Genomic DNA, 14,035 nt, shown 5'->3' on the forward strand with positions numbered 1-14,035 from the left:
TTTAAAGCCCATCCATCAGTTCACACTGGAGGGCCAAGCCTTCCTACGAGGCTGAGAAGGGAGATGGTATTGCCCAAGGAGTTGCTGGGGAACAATGGAAGGAAATATGGACTTGGAGAAGGAGATGGACCGGGGTTGTGGGGAGAGGATGTGAGCAGGATGGTGTTGGGGGAGCGGATGTGAGAAACTGCACCCCGCTGCTGGACTCGACTTTCTGCCTCCTGGCTTTGCTCTCTCAACAACCTCCAGGAAGCCTGTGAGGGCCATACCCAGGGCCTCTCCCAGCAGAGAGCTCCTGGAGAGGCTTATTCACAGCGGGTCAGTGGGATCCGTCCCTGCTGAGCCATCCCGCATCGATACGCCTCTGAGGATGAGGTACCCACTCTGTGACAGAGAGCAGCTTCTCACACACTCCAAAATACGCGTGAGAAACGTGTTTTGCTGGAGCCAGTTTTGCACAGCCCTCCTGAAGAAACCCTCCATTTCCAGGCTGACAATGCGTTCACGTTACCGGTGGCACACAGCTGAGGGGGGAAGGCTCCAGGCAGTGAAGGCAGGAGGTGCACATCCTGCTGCCTTGTCCTCACTGCTTGTCTGAGAGACACAAGCGTCCTAGGGCTTCTCCAGCTCCTGCCTGGGGTTTGCACCTGACCTTGGGGAATGCACCTGGCTGCCCATTTCCTCACCCGCCACCTGGAGGAAATGGCACTCACCTCCTGCTCAGAGGAGGACTCACATTGATGGGTCTCAAAACATGAGACAGGAGGTTGTTCACTGCTCCATCTGGAGGGAGGAACCATGGCCACAGTCTGTGGGCAGCCAGCGCAACCATCCTCTACCGTTTACCCTGCAGACTCTGCTACTGGCAGGCATCCAGTGCTGATCTCTTCTGTGAAAGCCCCAGCAAGGTTTCCTGAGCTTGGAGTGTGGTGGGAGCATCTCTAGGAGTGACAGGAAAAGATGCAGTCTGCAGAGGCCTACAGTTTCTTCTCCAGCCGAATCAATCATTTTCCACTAGGATTCCATTCATCAAAAACATTAATAAACAGAAAAGGATAATAAAAACTGCTCAGAAATGAGGGAGTGCAACAGCAGCCATGATTTTGGACTGTCCTCCTGATGGAAAGGCTTATGTTAACAGATCAAGGTAGTAGTTGAGCATATGGGTTTCCAGCTTAGGGTTGATCCAGTTTTAATATCTCTGTGAAAGAGAAAAACTGTTCCAGAGCCCAAAGCAATCTGTCCAGATTAGGAATTGCTACTGCATTTCTAGGAAGTGCAAAGGAGAATGAATAAATCTTTAGCACTTGAAAGTATGTACAAGTGTGGTTCACTGTATAAAAATTGTATGAAAACTGTCAAAATGTTTATAAACTTCTAGTGAAGTGACATGAATGCTACTGGAGAAGCCTCAGATTCTCCTGTACACATAATAAAGATATGTTAGGCTAAACAAATCAGTAAAGAGGGCACAGAAAATGTTAAACAGACTCAATATATGTGTTCTTGGCTTCGGTCAGTCTTGGGCTTGCTTATCTCTTCTCACGTACCTGAACTGCAGTCCCAGGAGTCCTGCTTTAAACTGCCCACGGAAGGGGATGCCAGACATGAAGAATTTGGGAGAGGACAAAGTTCATTCTCAGAAGATATAAAAACTGCCCCCATCAGGCAAATCCATCTGACTTCACCGTACAGTATTTTAGCACCCGTCATCAGACGCAGCAGCAGCAGCCCCGAGTGGAACGGAAAAACCCCTTTCACTGTTCCACTCGTGTTCGGTGAGGAAGCAAAAGGCAACAAACTTCCTTTAGCGGTGTTTTTAATCTTAAAATGATTTTCTCAGCAATAGAATTTTTGCATTTTATTTACATACATGCAAATAGTATTTGATTTTCCAAATTCAATAGCACTTTTCATTTGCAGATCACAGCACTTAACAAAGAACGAGTACATCTCAGTTCACGTTGTTCATGTGAGAAGCTGGACCAGTGCCCTGTCTTGAGAAAAACGAAGAATGAGAGTGTCTTTGAGATCTCAGAAAGTCTTCCCCTGAAAGGTAAAAATTTCCAGGTGCTCTCCACCCGAGCCACTCTTAACTCATTCATGCACACAGCTCACACAGCCCTGTTTGTTCAGTCGGTGCCAGGCTCCCTCGGCTCTGACCCCCGCAGTGACCCTGGTCCTGCTCAGCAGGACCGTGTGAGCTCAGCTCCCGGTCACCTGCTCGGAGCTGTGGCACTGCACTGCTGCTCCCCTTCGAGATCCAGTCCCAGCTTTTGGCCAGCACACCTGGGTTCCAGAGCTACACCCTACTGCTATCCACCCTGCCAGATTAAAGAGCGGCTAAACGCCATGAGTGAGCTTTCCACAAACACCCAGAGGAGACCCACATTATGCATTGAACTTGAACAAAGCGAGCACTGAAGAGGAGCTTGTGCTCTGGTTGCTAAACCTTGGCATAATTTCTAATACTAAAAACTGTGCTTGTGGTGGAAGATAAAACAAATGCCAAAACGACTCACAGCTCAGGAACATATAGAGTGTTACAGCCCATGAAAAACTACAACACACTCATTCTAAGGAAGGCAAAACACTGAATAGTGCATGCTGTGTCCTGTGCTTGTGAGATTTTCATCCATCCACTTCACCATTTTGCTGAAAAAGCAGTGATCTAACCAGCAAAGGTCTAGAATATAAAAATTTGCTGACTGGGGATTTTAAGCGAAAAGCTTATGTGAGGGAATAAAAAAGAATTGAACTGAGAGATCACAATATGTATAATCCTGTCCTCTGTCTAGTTCATGCAGCACACCAGAAAAATTCGAAAGTGTAAGCACTCAGGTAGAAGGGAAATTATTTGTAACACTCTAGTAGGACATAGCTAGGAGGTGTATGTTGCAAAAATAAATTAGGAAGAATCTCAGAAAAATTTCTTGACACTGAAATGTGTTAGGCTGTTAATTGTTTCCTGAAAAGAATGGTGGAAGCTTCCTCACCTAGGAAATTTTAAACTTTTCTCAAGCAAACAATGCAAAGTGTCCCACAGGAACCAACGCTGTGCTGGCTAAGCAAAATGGATTAGACCTATCAGCAGGTCTTGTCTATATTTAATTTCTGTGATGCATTTATGGAATGCTGCCCACGTGCCAAACCACAGGAAAGTCTTTACACATTCCTAATTTAAAGGGTCCTTGCTGCAAAGCCCCAAAGCCTCATGCTGTCCAATTTAGATTTCAGCAGCAACATAGGCTTTGCTCAGTGTTGAAAACTGTTGGCTCCATGATTATTTTCCATTCAGCTGAATCATTGCTTGAGTAAAAAAACCCATGTAGAGGTACAGTTTGGAGAGAAAATGGGTGTTGGCCTTGTTGGATGGACTTCCACAGGGGCAGATGAAACCTGGTTAAAGGCTGAGAAGCAAATTGACAGGTACTTCATGCACACATAGAAAATATGTAGCTCAGTTTCCCTTCTGGGACTGTCTTCCTTTATTACTCAAGAAGTACTGCAGTTGTTCATGAAAATGCCTGTGAATAAGCCAGAACCTGAAAATTACAAAGGGCTAAGGCATTCCAAGAAAATCAAAGTCTCATCATGGGCAATTAACTCATCATTAAAATAGGCTGAAAGAGGGTGATGATTAGAGCGGTCTAATTTTCTCAAATTCCCTGAGCATATTAAAGTTGATAATCTGCTTCAAGAGAAGGTGGAGTGGAGCCCTGTGGCCATCCTAGACCAATCTAAAGCCTTTTGCACTATTTTTGTCTTTTTATGTGTTTTCCCTTCATGTTAGGCACATCTGTGTGGGTAGGCACAAGCACTTCTCTAAGGCCATTGTTTCCAATCCTGAAAAAAATTCTCCACTACACTTGCATTTTCAGCCTTCTGCCTCCGTTGGTGTTTTAATCAGTTTTAGTACAGGTACAGTATCCTCTAAGAATATGCTGCAGGGACTTATCTAGCACAGGGTTGAAGGGCCTGAGAGATGGATTTAGAGTTGATTAGGGGCTGCACAGGTAAAACACAAAGGCTTTTGCTATTTCTCTTGGGAGCTTATATCTCCCTATAAGGATGCTAGGTTACTAGTTAGTTTAATGTACCCTTTGCACAGTTTTCATATTTCTCTCAGCTGTAGACTTCCAACCAAAATATGTAATTTCTCCCCAGTCTTCAAATCTTCAAGAGTGTGCCTGTGCTGTCTTTGTGCTCCTCTGATTACTCTTTGCCTGGTGTGCAAGGGCTGCATGGTGTGTATCTCAGTGTAGGACTCAGCCACGTCATTTTATTTCCTCGATGATGATCTATAAAAAGTCACATTCCTGCAATCAGAAACCTCCCAGGCCCATCCTGTGCCCAGTGTGACACAGATGCCTTGCTGCAAGGAAACCCCCCCGCCCTCCTTTTGTAAGATCAGTAACAACAGTGCCTGAGTCCAAGAGCCCACGTTAAAAATAAATGACGAGTCCTAAATGGAGCGATTTCCCTGTCCCAGAGCAGGGGAATTCACCGCTGGGAATATCTCCCGTTTCCACTGCTCATCTCCTTCCCCCTCGCAGGGTCCCGGCGCACAGCCCCGCAGCAGAGTGGTCTGAAACCTGCTGTGGCTGCCGGGGACCATCCGGCCTCCCAGCCTCTGCCTCCTTCCTCTTCCCTTTACCCTCCTCATCCCGGCAGAGGTGGTGCTCAGGGGCCTCCAAGAGACAAACCCCTCCTCGCTTTGCTCCCTTCCACCCTGCTGCGGTCTCCAGCGCCTCGCTGGCCTGGCCCTGCCTGGGCACCCTAGCAGGAGGAGGAGGTGGCCGCTGTCTCTGTCACCCTCTCCGTTTGCTGGAATCACCATGATTACCTTGGGAGCTCTCATGGCTCCAGGCTTGCCAGCATTACCTTCTGTGACCACTCCACAGTGGCTCTGTCGATCTGCACAGTGCAAACCCTTTCCTGGGTGGCTGACGCATGTACACCACTTGCTGGCATGGTTTTCTTCTTAAAAGGCCTTGTTTTGAAATGCCATTGAAAATTATCTTGATTCTTGCAGAAGTTGGAGGACCCCCACCCTGAGCCACTGGCTGTTTGGGGAGGAAAGAAGAAAAACAACAGCTCAGAGTATTTGTTTTCTCTTGAGAAGCCCTGCAGAGAAGCCCTTTGCAGATCTTCGGGCCTTGGTGTGTGTCAGAGCTATGGAGGAAGTCCTCAGGGCCTAGAAACGTGGCTTGGCAAAATGCAGCTCTTCATTTTCATGCCCTGCTCCATCCAAACACATTCAACACCTTGTTCTGCCCTGGTCAAGACTCATGTCTCATGCAGAAAGCCAGTCATATACAAAAAAGTAAACCAGTACATCTCTCTCAGAAAGCAGAGCTGTAATACAGCTCTTCATAAATTATCTTTTATTCTAAACAATGAAATAGTTCCCACTGTTTGCTGAGATGAGCAACTGCACTTACCTAACTTGCTCTGAATTCACTCAGTATCAAAGGGTCAGAGGACCTGCTTATCTTTCAAGCTTTTAGAATCCCTTGACGAAGGTGACCTGAGCCACTCTCTTGCTTTACTGCATCCCAGTAAATAGTAGCAGCGAGTTCTGAAGTATGGCTGTGGCCTGAAATTATTCTTTCATGTTGAAGGCTGAATGGGTCACAGTCTAGCCTCAGTGGGTGTGTTCAGTGCCAGTAAAAAGGGTCTCCACAAACTGCGGAAGGTGATGGTTTCCACTTCACTGCGGTACACGGTTATACCTGTGCAGTGAGGAGGACCTGACAAACACTCATCTATTTTATATAATCAGTCAAGCAGATATTGGCTGATTATGCTGACCTCGACTTGGCTTGAGCAGGTGATGGACTGCATCAAAGCTGTAGCTGCAGCCAAAAGTCTTATGGAGAAAGTAAAATATCACTAATTGGTATGCTGATCCCAGCACAGGATGGCAAGCGATACAGCTGCTCAATAAGCACAGCTTTGGCAGTTATGTCACACCCCTGGCGAGCAGCTCCCTGTATCCCCGCGGCGGTATGGCCGGTCTCCCCTCCCGGAGGGGGCACTCGGCTGGGTGCAGGGAGAGGCGGTGGAGGACAGGGACAAGCCAGCAAGAGGAGGGGTGCTAACATCCACCACGGGGTGCAGACAAGCAGCCACAGAGCTATCAGGGTGGTTTAGTGAGGGGGTGTGTGGAGCTGGTTCCAAAAGACAAAACGTACTGAGCTTTGTGCTCCCTTTTTATGGGCTAGTTTAATCCACTGGGGACTCACTGAAGGGGGCATAAATCAGATGGAATCTGATCCTCTCAAGGAATTAAGAAAGCAGAATTCCTCCCGAGCTTCACCCAGTACTTCAGTGGCCTCCTGCTCTAACACATCCCTCATTAAGATTGCTCATCTTGGGTCAAAGGCCTTGGCGCTGGCGACAAACTCTGGACCGACAGTGTCCTACTCCCTGCAGGACGGGGGCTCAACTTTGCAAAGTCTGTGAGATGACATTTCTGCGAACTGCTGGACTGCTGACGCTCCCTGTTCTGTGAAACGGGAGTTGAGAGACATTGTGTAACATCTGCCCTTTGATTTCCATGAAATATTCACTGCAGGCAGGTTCCCACCCGACCCGGAGGTTCAGGCGCACCCCTCCAGGCATAACCCGGCCTACAGTGCTTGATTAAGAATTCATGTCCCAAGGCTTTTTACATGTTTTTATTTTTTGTGGGTTTTTCCCCTCCTCTCTTTGCACTAGCGCTTCCTAGGACAGGAATTAATAGGAGAATAAAATGATGATGGAGACAGATGAGCAGAAACATCTGTCAGCCAAATGCTCTCTCAAGACCGAAGCTCCAATTTTTGGTCTATGAACGGCACTTTTTGTCTCCTGCCAGAGGGTTAGTCTGGATGGGTGCCCAGGAGTCAAACAAGAACTGAGGAGAGAAAGCATCAGCACAGCCAGTAATACAGGAAAAGGAGGAATTTTTGCGGAATCTTCACTCTTCCCTGCTGGTTTCCTGCTTACTACATGTGACCAACAGAGGCAGCTTTTGTATGGGAAACTGTAGCACAGCGGCTATTCTGGGATAGCCAGATTGAGAAAAATAGCCAGTGGGTAAACCACTGCCACTAACCTGACTTCAACCTGCATCATGATGCGCGACTCAGCTAACAAGTGCTCTGATTTCCAGGAGCTTGGTCAAGGCTCTCGTTCTCTTTCTTTTTCTTTCTCTCATTCCTCCTGTCAGCCTGTCAGCCATCCCGCAGCAGGCAGAGTGCTGGAAGTCAGCGCCGCTACCAGACCGACCCACCTCACACACATGCACACCAGCAGCCTCATGGGTTTTCCCTCTCATTGTCATAAGAGTTTCTGCTCATTGATATATGTTCATCTTATGGACTATTAGTTCAGGAAAACCTTTATCTGGAGATCTCACACGCTTTTTTTGGTGTGAGGACTAATAGAAAACTTTCACTTGAGTTTCCTGCTGTTGAAGAACAAAAATTAAGAGGGACATTCACCAAGATGTTTCTTTCATTGTGTTTTAGACTTGGTATGGCAGTGAGGTGGTGTGATTTATGGCAAACTACATCCAGCACCAGGCTGCTGTAAGCTATGTAAGTGTGTGTTTTTATAAAGCGATTACATTTATCTCAAAGCCAGAAGCCTGGTGGGGGAACTTTCCCAGGGTTCTGACAGTATTTTGCATAGAAAGAAGGAAAAGAAACCCAACACAAAATCTTACAAAAATATATCATACTGCAGTTTTGGAATGGCTTACACTACAAAAGCCTGACCTACCTGAGAGTAAACCTCAATCAGACTAAATAAGTCTGCTTCTTTTGAAAGAAAAGCTTGCTTTCTTTTGAAAGAAAACAGTCCATGCCCCATCCCAAGAAACTGGCCTACAAGCGAGTGCCAGAGGGATGGGAGGCTTGAGAGATAATGTGCTAACCAACACTCTGTTATCATTATGGCTCAAAGTGATCAATTCCTGTGGAATTTTTTGTAATAATATTAGTCCTGGTGACCTCATTTGTTATACATGTTACTCCCGTGAGGACTCCAATGTGTTACCTAGAAGATATGGAGCTCAGCCATCTGTGCTGTACCTGCTGTGAGGATATCTGGATCCTCATCTGCAACGGCTGCCCAGTTCCTCCCCCGTGGCAGCTGAAGCTGTCAAAGGAAAACCTCTGGCAGCGCCCCAGATGGTTTGAGGTTTGGGACTGGTCCGATGTTCCAGCATGTTTAGACTTTGCTTTGCTGCTCTCCACTCACTGAGAAATCCCTGCTCTGTTTAATTTGTCTTTGTTCAGTTTTGGCATTCACTTTTTTGTCATCTTTCATCACCCTGGTCAAATCTCTCCTCTTTAACCATCTTCTTACTTCTCTCTCCTGACGGATACTGGGGCCTGCTGACCTGGACTGTTCCTTCCATCCGCAGCATGACTCTCATCTGAACTTGATTATTACAAAAAGCAGGAAAGATTAAATCAGTTTAAAGCTCTCTTTTTTTTGCGAAATGTATGTGGGACAATCACAGCCACTGTCAGGGGTTGCTGGACCCCAGAACCTCTGGATCTTCTGCCCAGGGTTCAGAATAGCAATACAATTCCACTGGAGTGACCACTGCGATTCCCCCTGTACTGTTTAACTCCCATACAATTAAACAATGTTTGTCAGATACTTAGATCAATGTGCCCTGCTCCTAAAAGTTACCCCCTCGCTGTGTGCATCCAGCAAGCCAGCAGGCCCAGAAGATTCCCACGTGGGTGCCCGGCGCTGGAGGAGACCTTCCGACTGCGTTGAGACTCGGGGCTGCTCGGTGCCTCCCAGGATCTACACGCGCACCTGTAACCTCATGCCTTGAGCCACCTCGATCCCTGCGATCACTTCACAGGTCTGCACTGTAAGGTTACACACGCTGACTTCACAGCCCTTGTAAAACTTCTTTGGTGTCTGCACCATGAGATAAATTATTAACCATCAATTTCTTTGTCCTCCCAAGGACATTTTGTCCTGTTCTCTCGATGTGCTCTGCAAACATAACTTAATGCATTTCCCTTGGCTTCATTTCAGGTCGTTCTTTTTAATTTTAGCTTCTATCTGAAACCAATGGGATGAAACTGTGCAAAAGGACATTTAAGATTGAAACCCAGTTAGAAAAATGTCCTAGCAGCAAGATCTGTAAAACCCTGGCAGCAGTTCCCAAGGTGAGGAGATGGAAGCCCGGCCACTTAAATCATGTTCATCTGGGTTCGGTGTGCAGCTCGGGAATGTGCTGCAGGGAACCAACTTATGCTGGGCCAAAGTGCCCTTCCACTCGTACGAATCTTCCCACCCCAGATGTGAGGCTTGAGACAGATGCCACGGAGGACAGACATCTCTTTGTAGTCTCCCTTTTTGAAAATAAAATAGAATTTGATTTGCTTCTGCCCTCACTTTCCACAAACAGTCCCTGGAAGAACTGACTGGTAGAAGTATCTAAGAAAACTTAGAAGTATCTAAGTATGTTCTGGGGAGTTTGGAATCTTTTAAAGAGGAATCAGAAGGACAGTAGTTATGCTGTGTAATGCAGGCGTCTCTAACAGAGCCAAAGCTGGAAGCCTTGACTCCCTCTGTGGCCCATGCAGGAGGGAAGGACTTTCCAGAGGCCACCTCAGGGTAGGCAGCAGTTATGGGCATCTTCTGGAGGCACTTCTAGGCAAAATGGGATCTACATTTCTACATCAATGATGTACCGAGCAAGGGAATAAGGCTTTTAGCTTGGGAAGTTAAATTAGGTGCCTGGCATCAGACTATGGCAACAGTAGGGGTAATAAGTTTTAGGTGTGTTAATTAGGAGACGAGCAATTTAAAATCATCACTGTATTTAAGATGCACTTTGCCACAGAGGCCTGGGGCTGTCATCAGCAGTTCAGGGGTTAAACTTGAGGATCACTCCTGTGATCCTGCCCTGGTACTTCAATCACGGTGATTGCTGTCTTCTCAGTTTTGTCTGTGTTCCACAGTCTGTGAGTCTGCTGGGGCAGAGGTTGCTTCCCCTGTCCGATTATCGGCCCTGACCTCTCATGCAAATACAATATAAATATGATTGCATTGCGTTAAGTTCAACAGAGGGACTGTGATGAGTACTGCCCCTGCCTGGAAGAGTTTGAAACACAAGAGGGATGAACTGCTGAGAGGAAGGGGAGGGCATTGCTGCCGAGGTATAAAGTCTGACATGACAATGAATCGCATTGTGGGTCTGTCCAGGGACAGCTCAGTTACAACCGGCTGCCTCCAGTCAGGGAGCAAACAGACGGAGCCTGGGACGAGCGATGTGCAGGAGAGGCTGCTGCAGTCCTGTTCAGGGCAGGTATTCCAAATATTTGGGGTAAGACAGGCAGCTGTAGGTTTCAGAGAAAGATTATCACTTATGAGCGGCAATAAGAACAGACATGGCTGAAAACAGGGCTGGAGAATGAGCCCGAAAGCCCTGACCTCCCAGTATCTGTGTGCTCCCTGTTGGAGCTCTCCCACTGGCCTCTGCCATCAGGGACAGCAAAGGTGGCAGCACGGAGGGGTTTAAGCAAGAAGCTGATGAGGCAACACCACCTTTGGTTACTTTCCCTGGAAGCAGTGCCTGCATTTACCTCTTCTCCAGAAGAAGCAGAAATGTTTCTGTTTCCTGCCCTCCTGGTTTCTCTGTCTCCAGGCCCTAAAGCAAGCAATCCATTACTCCTGCCCCCGCGAGCCAGAGACAGTGCCTGCACAGAAAGAACAGACAGTTCTCTCCTGCAAGTTTGCTTTCTTGGTGTCCCTACTTTTCCGCCAAGGGAGGCGGCTGCTCAGTGAGGTGACGGTACGTGGTCCCACGCAGAGGTGCAGCGTGTCCAGGGACAGGGCACAGACCATCACTGGGGCTGCCAGCACCTTGTGCTGACACTCGCGGGGAGGTGGTGGCCTCTGACAGCACAGGGTGCTTTTGGGAGAAGGCTGGGATGAGGAGGGACGAGGCAGGCAGCAGCTGTGACGGTTTTGATCATTGCTTGTTTTGGAGGTTGACAAGAACCAGGTTCTTGTGATTACTGTAATTAGCAGACCCTTGTTTTCTTTTCTCAGTCGGGCCCAGCAGAATGCTGTAGCTGATACTGTGATACCAGAGGTCACGTTTTAGCTGGCAAGGCGGCGATTCCCAGGACAAAGAATTCAGTAGTGCTGCTCTTACTTCAGCCGCAGCTATTCGGCAGGGCTGCTTGAGGCTGCCTGAGAAAATGTCCCAGCTCCTGCTCACCCCTCTGCCTTCTGGGCCTGCAAGCAGGCACAAATCTTTATGTGCATTATTTTTACATGGGCTTTAAAAATAAAACCCAGCCCCCAGACTGAAAAGTCCTCCTTGTCTTTTTCTGACCAGCAGCTCTTTCCCTGGAGAGGCTGCGCGCCAAAGATCGCCAAGAATGTTCCCATGTCGCTGCCCCGGCACCGCCCGCCGCGGCCGGGGGGGTCTGGGGGGGCGCCGGGACCCCTCCGGGGCGGACACCGGCTCCCCGGGTCCGGGCCCGGCCGCTGCGCTCCGGGTAGGGGGTCAGGACCTTCCCCCCAGCCGGGAAACGCCGCCGCAGCCCGGCCCGAGCGCCGGGACCCCCGCACCGGCGGCGGGAGCGGGGCGGCGGGGACAGCCGGCGGCGGGAGGGGGGATGGAGCCCGGGGGGGGCGGCGGGAGGGAGGGGGACGGAGCCCGGGGGGGCCCGGCCCGGCCCCTGAGCCCCGTCCGCCGCCTCCCCCCGCAGGTTCCGGCCTCCCCCTGGTGTGACCCGGCCCCCCCACACGCTCGGGGGGGACTGCGCGTTTCAAACTCTTCCTCCGGCTCTCGGGGTCCGCGCTCGCCTGGACCCGGCCCCCCCGGCGGCGGCGGGGGCTCCGGTCGGGTCTGGCCGCCTCCCCCCGGCTCTAGGCCCGGCTAAAGCGCGGCTCAGCGAGCGCGGGCCCGGCTGGGGCCGGGCTGCGAGGAGCCGGTTCCCGGGAGCGCGGGGAGCACCACGGCAGCGCGGGCCTGGGGGGGCCGAGCCCGGAGCAGCGGGTACCGGGCGCGCAGAGCAGTGCCTGTGCGTGCACTGCACGTTCCCTGCCGCGTTTCTCTCCCCTCCCTTGCATCAGTCACCCTAGATTTGGCTTTGCATCTACTAAGCAGCAGCAAATCCTTAGGTAAAACCTTCATAGAACACACACAACTGATACACAGCAGAACAGATCTTACAGCTCGCGGGCCCGTCCCTGGGCCCTGCTGAGCCCCGCGCCAGGGCTTCCCCCGTGCGACACCGCTGGAGCAGCTCTGTCCTTGCTCGAGGGCGTCCCAGAAGCTGCTTTGAAAGATGTTGGTTTATGTATTTGAACTCTTCAGGCTGAAGGTTTTCAGAGAATTGGCATTCACATCCTGGGTTAAGATGAAGCTGTCAGGTTCAGTAAAACCTCTTCCCTTTCTTTTTTCTGCACTCTTGCCTAAAGAAGTCTCTGCTTCATATATGAGTGAGTAAAGGAAGCAACTCAGCTGCTCTGGGAAAGGGGGAGGAATCCCCAGTTACCCCATGCTGACATTTCAGCCTGCGTCCCTGCTCTAGGCAGTGTCACGTGAAGCGTTGCCGTGGGAAGAGGTGTGCTGATGGAATTTCACTGGAGTGGAAAATGCCCTGGAATGCCTCAAGAGCTCCATCACGAGGGAGGATGTGCTGAAGTGTTGGAGATATTCTGGACGGTTTGGTGGGCCTGTCCCGGTTCAGTTGTAGCGCGGAGGCACGTGAATTAATGAACACTCAATCTTGAGAGTCTCTGAATAAGAGAAAGGGCTGCCCAGGTTATGAGGACTGCGATCTTCTTTCAAAGTTACAGTTTTTCACTTGGGAAGGGTGAAAAACATTGCAGGCAGTCAGGGCAATGCTTATGAAGAACAGGGCTCCCACTTTACAAAACCTGTTGGCAGTTGTACCAACCCCCACAGTTTTGGGCTTTTCTTGTCCCACTGTGAGGGGCTGATGAAGCGGGTGATCCTGCTCCGAGAGGTGGGTTTTGGGCTACAAAGAGGGTCTGTGTGCAAACAGGAGGGGTTTGATGCAGTGGTTACAGGAGGCCCAGCAGCGTGATAACTCCTGGTCTAGAGACAGCTGTATGTTGTGCAGCAAAAGCCCCTTTTGTTCTGTTACAATGGTTTCTGCAGCTGAAGAGCTGCTCTGGCCTTGGGGAAGCACTTCATTGCCACAGAGGGTGATGGCTGATGTAAACCCAACTGTCACTGTTGAGCAACACAGCACTGGCTGCGAGCTGGAGCCTCGTGGTCACACACTTCCCTATGACAATGACTCTGCAAGCAGGGGCTGCAGTGTTGAAATGCCCTCTGCGTGCTAGAAGTGGGGCGAGCGATAAGCTCCACATCTGCCTCCTCCCGGAAGCGCAAAGCGAAGGGTCCGAGAAGGGCAAACGCCAACATCTTGGCGATGCTGCGGTGGCTGCCTGCGGGAGCGCGGGGCCGATAAACACACCATGTTGGTATTGTAGGTATTCCTGGTCCCATGTTGTTTCTGCAGTTGTTTCTGAGGCTTAACCGAAGAGCAGAACATCTGCCCAGGGTCCGACAAGGGGCCAGCCAGCCCAGCTCCCTATCGCTTGGGGCTCGCCAGCAGCAGATGCCAAGGGAAGAATGGAAGAGCAGGGCAGCTGGTATCTCTGTAGTGCAGCCCTGGTTTCCAGTTATCTGTGACGCAGGAGCCTTTCAGAAGGGGTATCTCTGAGTGTGAAAGACCCGATGTGTTTTTCTTCCCTGACCTTGGCAAGTGCTTTTGCCAGCAGTGGCCCTGTGAGCGGTCCGAGCCCACCACCGTGGAAGGCCGCTTGGCAAAGCTGCTTTTCCTGACGCATTCCCATGCAGGGGAGAGCCTGGTGTAGTTCAGAGACTGTAGCTGCAGAGCAGGAGCGTGTGAGTTTAACATAGGCCTTTGCTTGCTATGCCAGGTAGTAATCAGCAGGGCTTTGTACCCAGGATGTTCATGTGATAAGATCTCCAGAAACTGGCAGCAGAGAAGCTTGGCTA

The sequence above is a fragment of the Strix uralensis genome, chromosome 13 (genome assembly GCF_047716275.1).
Source record: "Strix uralensis isolate ZFMK-TIS-50842 chromosome 13, bStrUra1, whole genome shotgun sequence".
Classification (NCBI taxonomy): domain Eukaryota; kingdom Metazoa; phylum Chordata; class Aves; order Strigiformes; family Strigidae; genus Strix; species Strix uralensis.